General features: G+C 35.8%; 7 non-coding genes across 7 annotated transcripts; all 7 read right to left on the bottom strand.

Annotated features, from left to right (window-relative positions):
* Nucleotides 1–2262: 2262 nt before the first annotated feature.
* TRNAI-AAU (transfer RNA isoleucine (anticodon AAU)) lies at nucleotides 2263–2336 on the bottom strand. Its single transcript has one exon. It is a non-coding gene; the product is annotated as a tRNA-Ile (tRNA).
* An 808-nt stretch (nucleotides 2337–3144) lies between these two features.
* On the bottom strand, nucleotides 3145–3218 carry TRNAI-AAU (transfer RNA isoleucine (anticodon AAU)). Its single transcript has one exon. It is a non-coding gene; the product is annotated as a tRNA-Ile (tRNA).
* A 2546-nt stretch (nucleotides 3219–5764) lies between these two features.
* On the bottom strand, nucleotides 5765–5838 carry TRNAI-AAU (transfer RNA isoleucine (anticodon AAU)). Its single transcript has one exon. It is a non-coding gene; the product is annotated as a tRNA-Ile (tRNA).
* An 808-nt stretch (nucleotides 5839–6646) lies between these two features.
* TRNAT-AGU (transfer RNA threonine (anticodon AGU)) lies at nucleotides 6647–6720 on the bottom strand. Its single transcript has one exon. It is a non-coding gene; the product is annotated as a tRNA-Thr (tRNA).
* A 1690-nt stretch (nucleotides 6721–8410) lies between these two features.
* On the bottom strand, nucleotides 8411–8484 carry TRNAI-AAU (transfer RNA isoleucine (anticodon AAU)). Its single transcript has one exon. It is a non-coding gene; the product is annotated as a tRNA-Ile (tRNA).
* Nucleotides 8485–11030: 2546 nt separating this feature from the next.
* Nucleotides 11031–11104, bottom strand: TRNAI-AAU (transfer RNA isoleucine (anticodon AAU)). Its single transcript has one exon. It is a non-coding gene; the product is annotated as a tRNA-Ile (tRNA).
* Nucleotides 11105–11912: 808 nt separating this feature from the next.
* TRNAT-AGU (transfer RNA threonine (anticodon AGU)) lies at nucleotides 11913–11986 on the bottom strand. Its single transcript has one exon. It is a non-coding gene; the product is annotated as a tRNA-Thr (tRNA).
* Between the last annotated feature and the right edge of the window lie 341 nt (nucleotides 11987–12327).

The following is a 12327-nucleotide window of genomic DNA, read 5'->3' as shown; positions in this document are numbered from 1 at the left end:
ATTTTGAAACTGTTTCAAATCAGTTTTCAACTGGAGAGATGTTTGTCAAACATTTGGAAATAGGAATAGTTGCAATAAGAATGCAGTGATCCATCACTTGTGCTATGGTTTTAAGATATTCTGGTTTTAAGAATTTTCTTCTTCAGTGTGCACTAATGAGAGTAAAGGTCTGTTCTTCTTCTCTTCTTAAAACTTAGTCCCCCATAGTAGATTCAATCACCAAATAAATGTCCTGATTGATTAATTTGCCATAGCATTTCTTAGATTTGCCATATTGCTATATTTGAGAAAAAGTTTTCTATGTATGCCATATAGAGAAATGCTGCATCAGCCAATGGATGACATTTTTGTTTATTCCTAACATGGATGTAAAAATTCTCTATTTTGTATGTGTCTATGATGTTCTCGAGCAAGTTTCAAGGGCTGCTAACTGTAGCCAATGCATTCATCCCACACTTCATGCACTTTGCCGCTGGATAAAATCCCTTCTTGGCATTTCTTGTAGGACAACAAGAAAAAGCACATGGCCCGTATGGGGATCGAACCCATGACCTTGGCATTATTAACCAACTGAGCTAACCGGCCAAACATAAAAGCATCAGCAAACTCATAAATGCCAAATTTACCTAAAACAGGAGAACATTCAGTATTTCAAAGATCAGCAATATTGAGTAGAGGAAGACTCTCTAATATTGGGTTCCATGGTGTAATGGTGAGCACTTTGGACTTTGAATCCAGTAATCTGATTTCAAATCTTGGTGGGACCTAACTTTGTTCAATTTCCTTAAAGTTGAATTTTAGGATAGCTTATCTATATTTAAACTTTGTATAAATCCCATCATCTTCAGTGGTTTTTTTACTCCAAACTAATTTTGAAACTGTTTCAAATCAGTTTTCAACTGGAGAGATGTTTGTCAAACATTTGGAAATAGGAATAGTTGCAATAAGAATGCAGTGATCCATCACTTGTGCTATGGTTTTAAGATATTCTGGTTTTAAGAATTTTCTTCTTCAGTGTGCACTAATGAGAGTAAAGGTCTGTTCTTCTTCTCTTCTTAAAACTTAGTCCCCCATAGTAGATTCAATCACCAAATAAATGTCCTGATTGATTAATTTGCCATAGCATTTCTTAGATTTGCCATATTGCTATATTTGAGAAAAAGTTTTCTATGTATGCCATATAGAGAAATGCTGCATCAGCCAATGGATGACATTTTTGTTTATTCCTAACATGGATTTAAAAATTCTCTATTTTGTATGTGTCTATGATGTTCTCGAGCAAGTTTCAAGGGCTGCTAACTGTAGCCAATGCATTCATCCCACACTTCATGCACTTTGCCGCTGGATAAAATCCCTTCTTGGCATTTCTTGTAGGACAACAAGAAAAAGCACATGGCCCGTATGGGGATCGAACCCATGACCTTGGCGTTATTAACCAACTGAGCTAACCGGCCAAACATAAAAGCATCAGCAAACTCATAAATGCCAAATTTACCTAAAACAGGAGAACATTCAGTATTTCAAAGATCAGCAATATTGAGTAGAGGAAGACTCTCTAATATTGGGTTCCATGGTGTAATGGTGAGCACTTTGGACTTTGAATCCAGTAATCTGATTTCAAATCTTGGTGGGACCTAACTTTGTTCAATTTCCTTAAAGTTGAATTTTAGGATAGCTTATCTATATTTAAACTTTGTATAAATCCCATCATCTTCAGTGGTTTTTTTACTCCAAACTAATTTTGAAACTGTTTCAATTCAGTTTTCAACTGGAGAGATGTTTGTCAAACATTTGGAAATAGGAAAAGTTGCAATAAGAATGCAGTGATCCATCACTTGTGCTATGGTTTTAAGATATTCTGGTTTTAAGAATTTTCTTCTTCAGTGTGCACTAAAGAGAGTAAAGGTCTGTTCTTCTTCTCTTCTTAAAACTTAGTCCCCCATAGTAGATTCAATCACCAAATAAATGTCCTGATTGATTAATTTGCCTTAGCATTTCTTAGATTTGCCATATTGCTATATTTGAGAAAAAGTTTTCTATGTATGCCATATAGAGAAATGCTGCATCAGCCAAAGGATGACATTTTTGTTTATTCCTAACATGGATTTAAAAATTATCTGTTTTGTATGTGTCTATGATGTTCTCTAGCACGTTTCAAGGGCTGCTAACTGTAGCCAATGCATTCATCCCACACTTCATGCACTTTGCCGCTGGATAAAATCCCTTCTTGGCCTTTCTTGTAGGACAACAAGAAAAAGCACATGGCCCGTATGGGGATCGAACACATGACCTTGGCGTTATTAGCACCACGCTCTAACCAACTGAGCTAACCGGCCAAACATAAAAGCATCAGCAAACTCATAAATGCCAAATGTACCTAAAACAGGAGAACATTCAGTATTTCAAAGATCAGCAATATTGAGTAGAGGAAGACTCTCTAATAATGGGTTCCATGGTGTAATGGTGAGCGCTTTGGACTTTGAATCCAGTAATCTGATTTCAATTCTTGGTGGGACCTAACTTTGTTCAATTTCCTTAAAGTTGAATTTTAGGATAGCTTATCTATATTTAAACTTTGTATAAATCCCATCATCTTCAGTGGTTTCTTTACTCCAAACTAATTTTGAAACTGTTTCAAATCAGTTTTCAACTGGAGAGATGTTTGTCAAACATTTGGAAATAGGAATAGTTGCAATAAGAATGCAGTGATCCATCACTTGTGCTATGGTTTTAAGATATTCTGGTTTTAAGAATTTTCTTCTTCAGTGTGCACTAATGAGAGTAAAGGTCTGTTCTTCTTCTCTTCTTAAAACTTAGTCCCCCATAGTAGATTCAATCACCAAATAAATGTCCTGATTGATTAATTTGCCATAGCATTTCTTAGATTTGCCATATTGCTATATTTGAGAAAAAGTTTTCTATGTATGCCATATAGAGAAATGCTGCATCAGCCAATGGATGACATTTTTGTTTATTCCTAACATGGATTTAAAAATTCTCTATTTTGTATGTGTCTATGATGTTCTCGAGCAAGTTTCAAGGGCTGCTAACTGTAGCCAATGCATTCATCCCACACTTCATGCACTTTGCCGCTGGATAAAATCCCTTCTTGGCCTTTCTTGTAGGACAACAAGAAAAAGCACATGGCCCGTATGGGGATCGAACACATGACCTTGGCGTTATTAGCACCACGCTCTAACCAACTGAGCTAACCGGCCAAACATAAAAGCATCAGCAAACTCATAAATGCCAAATGTACCTAAAACAGGAGAACATTCAGTATTTCAAAGATCAGCAATATTGAGTAGAGGAAGACTCTCTAATAATGGGTTCCATGGTGTAATGGTGAGCGCTTTGGACTTTGAATCCAGTAATCTGATTTCAATTCTTGGTGGGACCTAACTTTGTTCAATTTCCTTAAAGTTGAATTTTAGGATAGCTTATCTATATTTAAACTTTGTATAAATCCCATCATCTTCAGTGGTTTCTTTACTCCAAACTAATTTTGAAACTGTTTCAAATCAGTTTTCAACTGGAGAGATGTTTGTCAAACATTTGGAAATAGGAATAGTTGCAATAAGAATGCAGTGATCCATCACTTGTGCTATGGTTTTAAGATATTCTGGTTTTAAGAATTTTCTTCTTCAGTGTGCACTAATGAGAGTAAAGGTCTGTTCTTCTTCTCTTCTTAAAACTTAGTCCCCCATAGTAGATTCAATCACCAAATAAATGTCCTGATTGATTAATTTGCCATAGCATTTCTTAGATTTGCCATATTGCTATATTTGAGAAAAAGTTTTCTATGTATGCCATATAGAGAAATGCTGCATCAGCCAATGGATGACATTTTTGTTTATTCCTAACATGGATTTAAAAATTCTCTATTTTGTATGTGTCTATGATGTTCTCGAGCAAGTTTCAAGGGCTGCTAACTGTAGCCAATGCATTCATCCCACACTTCATGCACTTTGCCGCTGGATAAAATCCCTTCTTGGCATTTCTTGTAGGACAACAAGAAAAAGCACATGGCCCGTATGGGGATCGAACCCATGACCTTGGCGTTATTAACCAACTGAGCTAACCGGCCAAACATAAAAGCATCAGCAAACTCATAAATGCCAAATTTACCTAAAACAGGAGAACATTCAGTATTTCAAAGATCAGCAATATTGAGTAGAGGAAGACTCTCTAATATTGGGTTCCATGGTGTAATGGTGAGCACTTTGGACTTTGAATCCAGTAATCTGATTTCAAATCTTGGTGGGACCTAACTTTGTTCAATTTCCTTAAAGTTGAATTTTAGGATAGCTTATCTATATTTAAACTTTGTATAAATCCCATCATCTTCAGTGGTTTTTTTACTCCAAACTAATTTTGAAACTGTTTCAAATCAGTTTTCAACTGGAGAGATGTTTGTCAAACATTTGGAAATAGGAATAGTTGCAATAAGAATGCAGTGATCCATCACTTGTGCTATGGTTTTAAGATATTCTGGTTTTAAGAATTTTCTTCTTCAGTGTGCACTAATGAGAGTAAAGGTCTGTTCTTCTTCTCTTCTTAAAACTTAGTCCCCCATAGTAGATTCAATCACCAAATAAATGTCCTGATTGATTAATTTGCCATAGCATTTCTTAGATTTGCCATATTGCTATATTTGAGAAAAAGTTTTCTATGTATGCCATATAGAGAAATGCTGCATCAGCCAATGGATGACATTTTTGTTTATTCCTAACATGGATTTAAAAATTCTCTATTTTGTATGTGTCTATGATGTTCTCGAGCAAGTTTCAAGGGCTGCTAACTGTAGCCAATGCATTCATCCCACACTTCATGCACTTTGCCGCTGGATAAAATCCCTTCTTGGCATTTCTTGTAGGACAACAAGAAAAAGCACATGGCCCGTATGGGGATCGAACCCATGACCTTGGCGTTATTAACCAACTGAGCTAACCGGCCAAACATAAAAGCATCAGCAAACTCATAAATGCCAAATTTACCTAAAACAGGAGAACATTCAGTATTTCAAAGATCAGCAATATTGAGTAGAGGAAGACTCTCTAATATTGGGTTCCATGGTGTAATGGTGAGCACTTTGGACTTTGAATCCAGTAATCTGATTTCAAATCTTGGTGGGACCTAACTTTGTTCAATTTCCTTAAAGTTGAATTTTAGGATAGCTTATCTATATTTAAACTTTGTATAAATCCCATCATCTTCAGTGTTTTTTTTACTCCAAACTAATTTTGAAACTGTTTCAATTCAGTTTTCAACTGGAGAGATGTTTGTCAAACATTTGGAAATAGGAAAAGTTGCAATAAGAATGCAGTGATCCATCACTTGTGCTATGGTTTTAAGATATTCTGGTTTTAAGAATTTTCTTCTTCAGTGTGCACTAATGAGAGTAAAGGTCTGTTCTTCTTCTCTTCTTAAAACTTAGTCCCCCATAGTAGATTCAATCACCAAATAAATGTCCTGATTGATTAATTTGCCTTAGCATTTCTTAGATTTGCCATATTGCTATATTTGAGAAAAAGTTTTCTATGTATGCCATATAGAGAAATGCTGCATCAGCCAAAGGATGACATTTTTGTTTATTCCTAACATGGATTTAAAAATTATCTGTTTTGTATGTGTCTATGATGTTCTCTAGCACGTTTCAAGGGCTGCTAACTGTAGCCAATGCATTCATCCCACACTTCATGCAATTTGCCGCTGGATAAAATCCCTTCTTGGCCTTTCTTGTAGGACAACAAGAAAAAGCACATGGCCCGTATGGGGATCGAACACATGACCTTGGCGTTATTAGCACCACGCTCTAACCAACTGAGCTAACCGGCCAAACATAAAAGCATCAGCAAACTCATAAATGCCAAATGTACCTAAAACAGGAGAACATTCAGTATTTCAAAGATCAGCAATATTGAGTAGAGGAAGACTCTCTAATAATGGGTTCCATGGTGTAATGGTGAGCGCTTTGGACTTTGAATCCAGTAATCTGATTTCAATTCTTGGTGGGACCTAACTTTGTTCAATTTCCTTAAAGTTGAATTTTAGGATAGCTTATCTATATTTAAACTTTGTATAAATCCCATCATCTTCAGTGGTTTCTTTACTCCAAACTAATTTTGAAACTGTTTCAAATCAGTTTTCAACTGGAGAGATGTTTGTCAAACATTTGGAAATAGGAATAGTTGCAATAAGAATGCAGTGATCCATCACTTGTGCTATGGTTTTAAGATATTCTGGTTTTAAGAATTTTCTTCTTCAGTGTGCACTAATGAGAGTAAAGGTCTGTTCTTCTTCTCTTCTTAAAACTTAGTCCCCCATAGTAGATTCAATCACCAAATAAATGTCCTGATTGATTAATTTGCCATAGCATTTCTTAGATTTGCCATATTGCTATATTTGAGAAAAAGTTTTCTATGTATGCCATATAGAGAAATGCTGCATCAGCCAATGGATGACATTTTTGTTTATTCCTAACATGGATTTAAAAATTCTCTATTTTGTATGTGTCTATGATGTTCTCGAGCAAGTTTCAAGGGCTGCTAACTGTAGCCAATGCATTCATCCCACACTTCATGCACTTTGCAGCTGGATAAAATCCCTTCTTGGCATTTCTTGTAGGACAACAAGAAAAATCACATTGCCCATATGGGGATCAAACCCATGACCTTGGCGATACTAGCACCACACTCTAACCAACTGAGCTAACCGGCCAAACATAAAAGCATAATCAAACTCAAAAATGCCAAATGTACCTAAAACAGGAGAACATTCAGTAATTCAAAGATCAGCAATATTGAGTAGAGGAAGACTCTCTAATAATGGGTTCCATGGTGTAATGGTGAGCCCTTTGAACTTTGAATCCAGTAATCTGATTTCAAATCTTGGTGGGACCTAACTTTGTTCAATTTCCTTAAAGTTGAATTTTAGGATAGCTTATCTATATTTAAACTTTGTATAAATCCCATCATCTTCAGTGGTTTTTTTACTCCAAACTAATTTTGAAGCTGTTTCAAATCAGTTTTCAACTGGAGAGATGTTTGTCAAACATTTGGAAATAGGAAAAGTTGCAATAAGAATGCAGTGATCCATCACTTGTGCTATGGTTTTAAGATATTCTGGTTTTAAGAATTTTCTTCTTCAGTGTGCACTAATGAGAGTAAAGGTCTGTTCTTCTTCTCTTCTTAAAACTTAGTCCCCCATAGTAGATTCAATCACCAAATAAATGTCCTGATTGATTAATTTGCCTTAGCATTTCTTAGATTTGCCATATTGCTATATTTGAGAAAAAGTTTTCTATGTATGCCATATAGAGAAATGCTGCATCAGCCAAAGGATGACATTTTTGTTTATTCCTAACATGGATTTAAAAATTCTCTGTTTTGTATGTGTCTATGATGTTCTCTAGCAAGTTTCAAGGGCTGCTAACTGTAGCCAATGCATTCATCCCACACTTCATGCACTTTGCAGCTGGATAAAATCCCTTCTTGGCATTTCTTGTAGGACAACAAGAAAAAGCACATGGCCCATATGGGGATCGAACACATGACCTTGGCATTATTAGCACCACGCTCTAACCAACTGAGCTAACCGGCCAAACATAAAAGCATCAGCAAACTGATAAATGCCAAATGTACCTAAAACAGGAGAACATTCAGTATTTCAAAGATCAGCAATATTGAGTAGAGGAAGACTCTCTAATAATGGGTTCCATGGTGTAATGGTGAGCACTTTGGACTTTGAATCCAGTAATCTGATTTCAATTCTTGGTGGGACCTAACTTTGTTCAATTTCCTTAAAGTTGAATTTTAGGATAGCTTATCTATATTTAAACTTTGTATAAATCCCATCATCTTCAGTGGTTTCTTTACTCCAAACTAATTTTGAAACTGTTTCAAATCAGTTTTCAACTGGAGAGATGTTTGTCAAACATTTGGAAATAGGAATAGTTGCAATAAGAATGCAGTGATCCATCACTTGTGCTATGGTTTTAAGATATTCTGGTTTTAAGAATTTTCTTCTTCAGTGTGCACTAATGAGAGTAAAGGTCTGTTCTTCTTCTCTTCTTAAAACTTAGTCCCCCATAGTAGATTCAATCACCAAATAAATGTCCTGATTGATTAATTTGCCATAGCATTTCTTAGATTTGCCATATTGCTATATTTGAGAAAAAGTTTTCTATGTATGCCATATAGAGAAATGCTGCATCAGCCAATGGATGACATTTTTGTTTATTCCTAACATGGATTTAAAAATTCTCTATTATGTATGTGTCTATGATGTTCTCGAGCAAGTTTCAAGGGCTGCTAACTGTAGCCAATGCATTCATCCCACACTTCATGCACTTTGCCGCTGGATAAAATCCCTTCTTGGCCTTTCTTGTAGCACAACAAGAAAAAGCACATGGCCCGTATGGGGATCGAACACATGACCTTGGCGTTATTAGCACCACGCTCTAACCAACTGAGCTAACCGGCCAAACATAAAAGCATCAGCAAACTCATAAATGCCAAATGTACCTAAAACAGGAGAACATTCAGTATTTCAAAGATCAGCAATATTGAGTAGAGGAAGACTCTCTAATAATGGGTTCCATGGTGTAATGGTGAGCGCTTTGGACTTTGAATCCAGTAATCTGATTTCAATTCTTGGTGGGACCTAACTTTGTTCAATTTCCTTAAAGTTGAATTTTAGGATAGCTTATCTATATTTAAACTTTGTATAAATCCCATCATCTTCAGTGGTTTCTTTACTCCAAACTAATTTTGAAACTGTTTCAAATCAGTTTTCAACTGGAGAGATGTTTGTCAAACATTTGGAAATAGGAATAGTTGCAATAAGAATGCAGTGATCCATCACTTGTGCTATGGTTTTAAGATATTCTGGTTTTAAGAATTTTCTTCTTCAGTGTGCACTAATGAGAGTAAAGGTCTGTTCTTCTTCTCTTCTTAAAACTTAGTCCCCCATAGTAGATTCAATCACCAAATAAATGTCCTGATTGATTAATTTGCCATAGCATTTCTTAGATTTGCCATATTGCTATATTTGAGAAAAAGTTTTCTATGTATGCCATATAGAGAAATGCTGCATCAGCCAATGGATGACATTTTTGTTTATTCCTAACATGGATTTAAAAATTCTCTATTTTGTATGTGTCTATGATGTTCTCGAGCAAGTTTCAAGGGCTGCTAACTGTAGCCAATGCATTCATCCCACACTTCATGCACTTTGCCGCTGGATAAAATCCCTTCTTGGCATTTCTTGTAGGACAACAAGAAAAAGCACATGGCCCGTATGGGGATCGAACCCATGACCTTGGCGTTATTAACCAACTGAGCTAACCGGCCAAACATAAAAGCATCAGCAAACTCATAAATGCCAAATTTACCTAAAACAGGAGAACATTCAGTATTTCAAAGATCAGCAATATTGAGTAGAGGAAGACTCTCTAATATTGGGTTCCATGGTGTAATGGTGAGCACTTTGGACTTTGAATCCAGTAATCTGATTTCAAATCTTGGTGGGACCTAACTTTGTTCAATTTCCTTAAAGTTGAATTTTAGGATAGCTTATCTATATTTAAACTTTGTATAAATCCCATCATCTTCAGTGGTTTTTTTACTCCAAACTAATTTTGAAACTGTTTCAAATCAGTTTTCAACTGGAGAGATGTTTGTCAAACATTTGGAAATAGGAATAGTTGCAATAAGAATGCAGTGATCCATCACTTGTGCTATGGTTTTAAGATATTCTGGTTTTAAGAATTTTCTTCTTCAGTGTGCACTAATGAGAGTAAAGGTCTGTTCTTCTTCTCTTCTTAAAACTTAGTCCCCCATAGTAGATTCAATCACCAAATAAATGTCCTGATTGATTAATTTGCCATAGCATTTCTTAGATTTGCCATATTGCTATATTTGAGAAAAAGTTTTCTATGTATGCCATATAGAGAAATGCTGCATCAGCCAATGGATGACATTTTTGTTTATTCCTAACATGGATTTAAAAATTCTCTATTTTGTATGTGTCTATGATGTTCTCGAGCAAGTTTCAAGGGCTGCTAACTGTAGCCAATGCATTCATCCCACACTTCATGCACTTTGCCGCTGGATAAAATCCCTTCTTGGCATTTCTTGTAGGACAACAAGAAAAAGCACATGGCCCGTATGGGGATCGAACCCATGACCTTGGCGTTATTAACCAACTGAGCTAACCGGCCAAACATAAAAGCATCAGCAAACTCATAAATGCCAAATTTACCTAAAACAGGAGAACATTCAGTATTTCAAAGATCAGCAATATTGAGTAGAGGAAGACTCTCTAATATTGGGTTCCATGGTGTAATGGTGAGCACTTTGGACTTTGAATCCAGTAATCTGATTTCAAATCTTGGTGGGACCTAACTTTGTTCAATTTCCTTAAAGTTGAATTTTAGGATAGCTTATCTATATTTAAACTTTGTATAAATCCCATCATCTTCAGTGTTTTTTTTACTCCAAACTAATTTTGAAACTGTTTCAATTCAGTTTTCAACTGGAGAGATGTTTGTCAAACATTTGGAAATAGGAAAAGTTGCAATAAGAATGCAGTGATCCATCACTTGTGCTATGGTTTTAAGATATTCTGGTTTTAAGAATTTTCTTCTTCAGTGTGCACTAATGAGAGTAAAGGTCTGTTCTTCTTCTCTTCTTAAAACTTAGTCCCCCATAGTAGATTCAATCACCAAATAAATGTCCTGATTGATTAATTTGCCTTAGCATTTCTTAGATTTGCCATATTGCTATATTTGAGAAAAAGTTTTCTATGTATGCCATATAGAGAAATGCTGCATCAGCCAAAGGATGACATTTTTGTTTATTCCTAACATGGATTTAAAAATTATCTGTTTTGTATGTGTCTATGATGTTCTCTAGCACGTTTCAAGGGCTGCTAACTGTAGCCAATGCATTCATCCCACACTTCATGCAATTTGCCGCTGGATAAAATCCCTTCTTGGCCTTTCTTGTAGGACAACAAGAAAAAGCACATGGCCCGTATGGGGATCGAACACATGACCTTGGCGTTATTAGCACCACGCTCTAACCAACTGAGCTAACCGGCCAAACATAAAAGCATCAGCAAACTCATAAATGCCAAATGTACCTAAAACAGGAGAACATTCAGTATTTCAAAGATCAGCAATATTGAGTAGAGGAAGACTCTCTAATAATGGGTTCCATGGTGTAATGGTGAGCGCTTTGGACTTTGAATCCAGTAATCTGATTTCAATTCTTGGTGGGACCTAACTTTGTTCAATTTCCTTAAAGTTGAATTTTAGGATAGCTTATCTATATTTAAACTTTGTATAAATCCCATCATCTTCAGTGGTTTCTTTACTCCAAACTAATTTTGAAACTGTTTCAAATCAGTTTTCAACTGGAGAGATGTTTGTCAAACATTTGGAAATAGGAATAGTTGCAATAAGAATGCAGTGATCCATCACTTGTGCTATGGTTTTAAGATATTCTGGTTTTAAGAATTTTCTTCTTCAGTGTGCACTAATGAGAGTAAAGGTCTGTTCTTCTTCTCTTCTTAAAACTTAGTCCCCCATAGTAGATTCAATCACCAAATAAATGTCCTGATTGATTAATTTGCCATAGCATTTCTTAGATTTGCCATATTGCTATATTTGAGAAAAAGTTTTCTATGTATGCCATATAGAGAAATGCTGCATCAGCCAATGGATGACATTTTTGTTTATTCCTAACATGGATTTAAAAATTCTCTATTTTGTATGTGTCTATGATGTTCTCGAGCAAGTTTCAAGGGCTGCTAACTGTAGCCAATGCATTCATCCCACACTTCATGCACTTTGCAGCTGGATAAAATCCCTTCTTGGCATTTCTTGTAGGACAACAAGAAAAATCACATTGCCCATATGGGGATCAAACCCATGACCTTGGCGATACTAGCACCACACTCTAACCAACTGAGCTAACCGGCCAAACATAAAAGCATAATCAAACTCAAAAATGCCAAATGTACCTAAAACAGGAGAACATTCAGTAATTCAAAGATCAGCAATATTGAGTAGAGGAAGACTCTCTAATAATGGGTTCCATGGTGTAATGGTGAGCCCTTTGAACTTTGAATCCAGTAATCTGATTTCAAATCTTGGTGGGACCTAACTTTGTTCAATTTCCTTAAAGTTGAATTTTAGGATAGCTTATCTATATTTAAACTTTGTATAAATCCCATCATCTTCAGTGGTTTCTTTACTCCAAACTAATTTTGAAACTGTTTCAATTCAGTTTTCAACTGGAGAGATGTTTGTCAAACATTTGG

The sequence above is a fragment of the Taudactylus pleione genome, unplaced genomic scaffold (genome assembly GCF_031769625.1).
Source record: "Taudactylus pleione unplaced genomic scaffold, aTauple2 ptg000085l, whole genome shotgun sequence".
In the NCBI taxonomy this organism is placed as follows: domain Eukaryota; kingdom Metazoa; phylum Chordata; class Amphibia; order Anura; family Myobatrachidae; genus Taudactylus; species Taudactylus pleione.
This window is presented reverse-complemented; position numbering and strand designations above follow the sequence as displayed.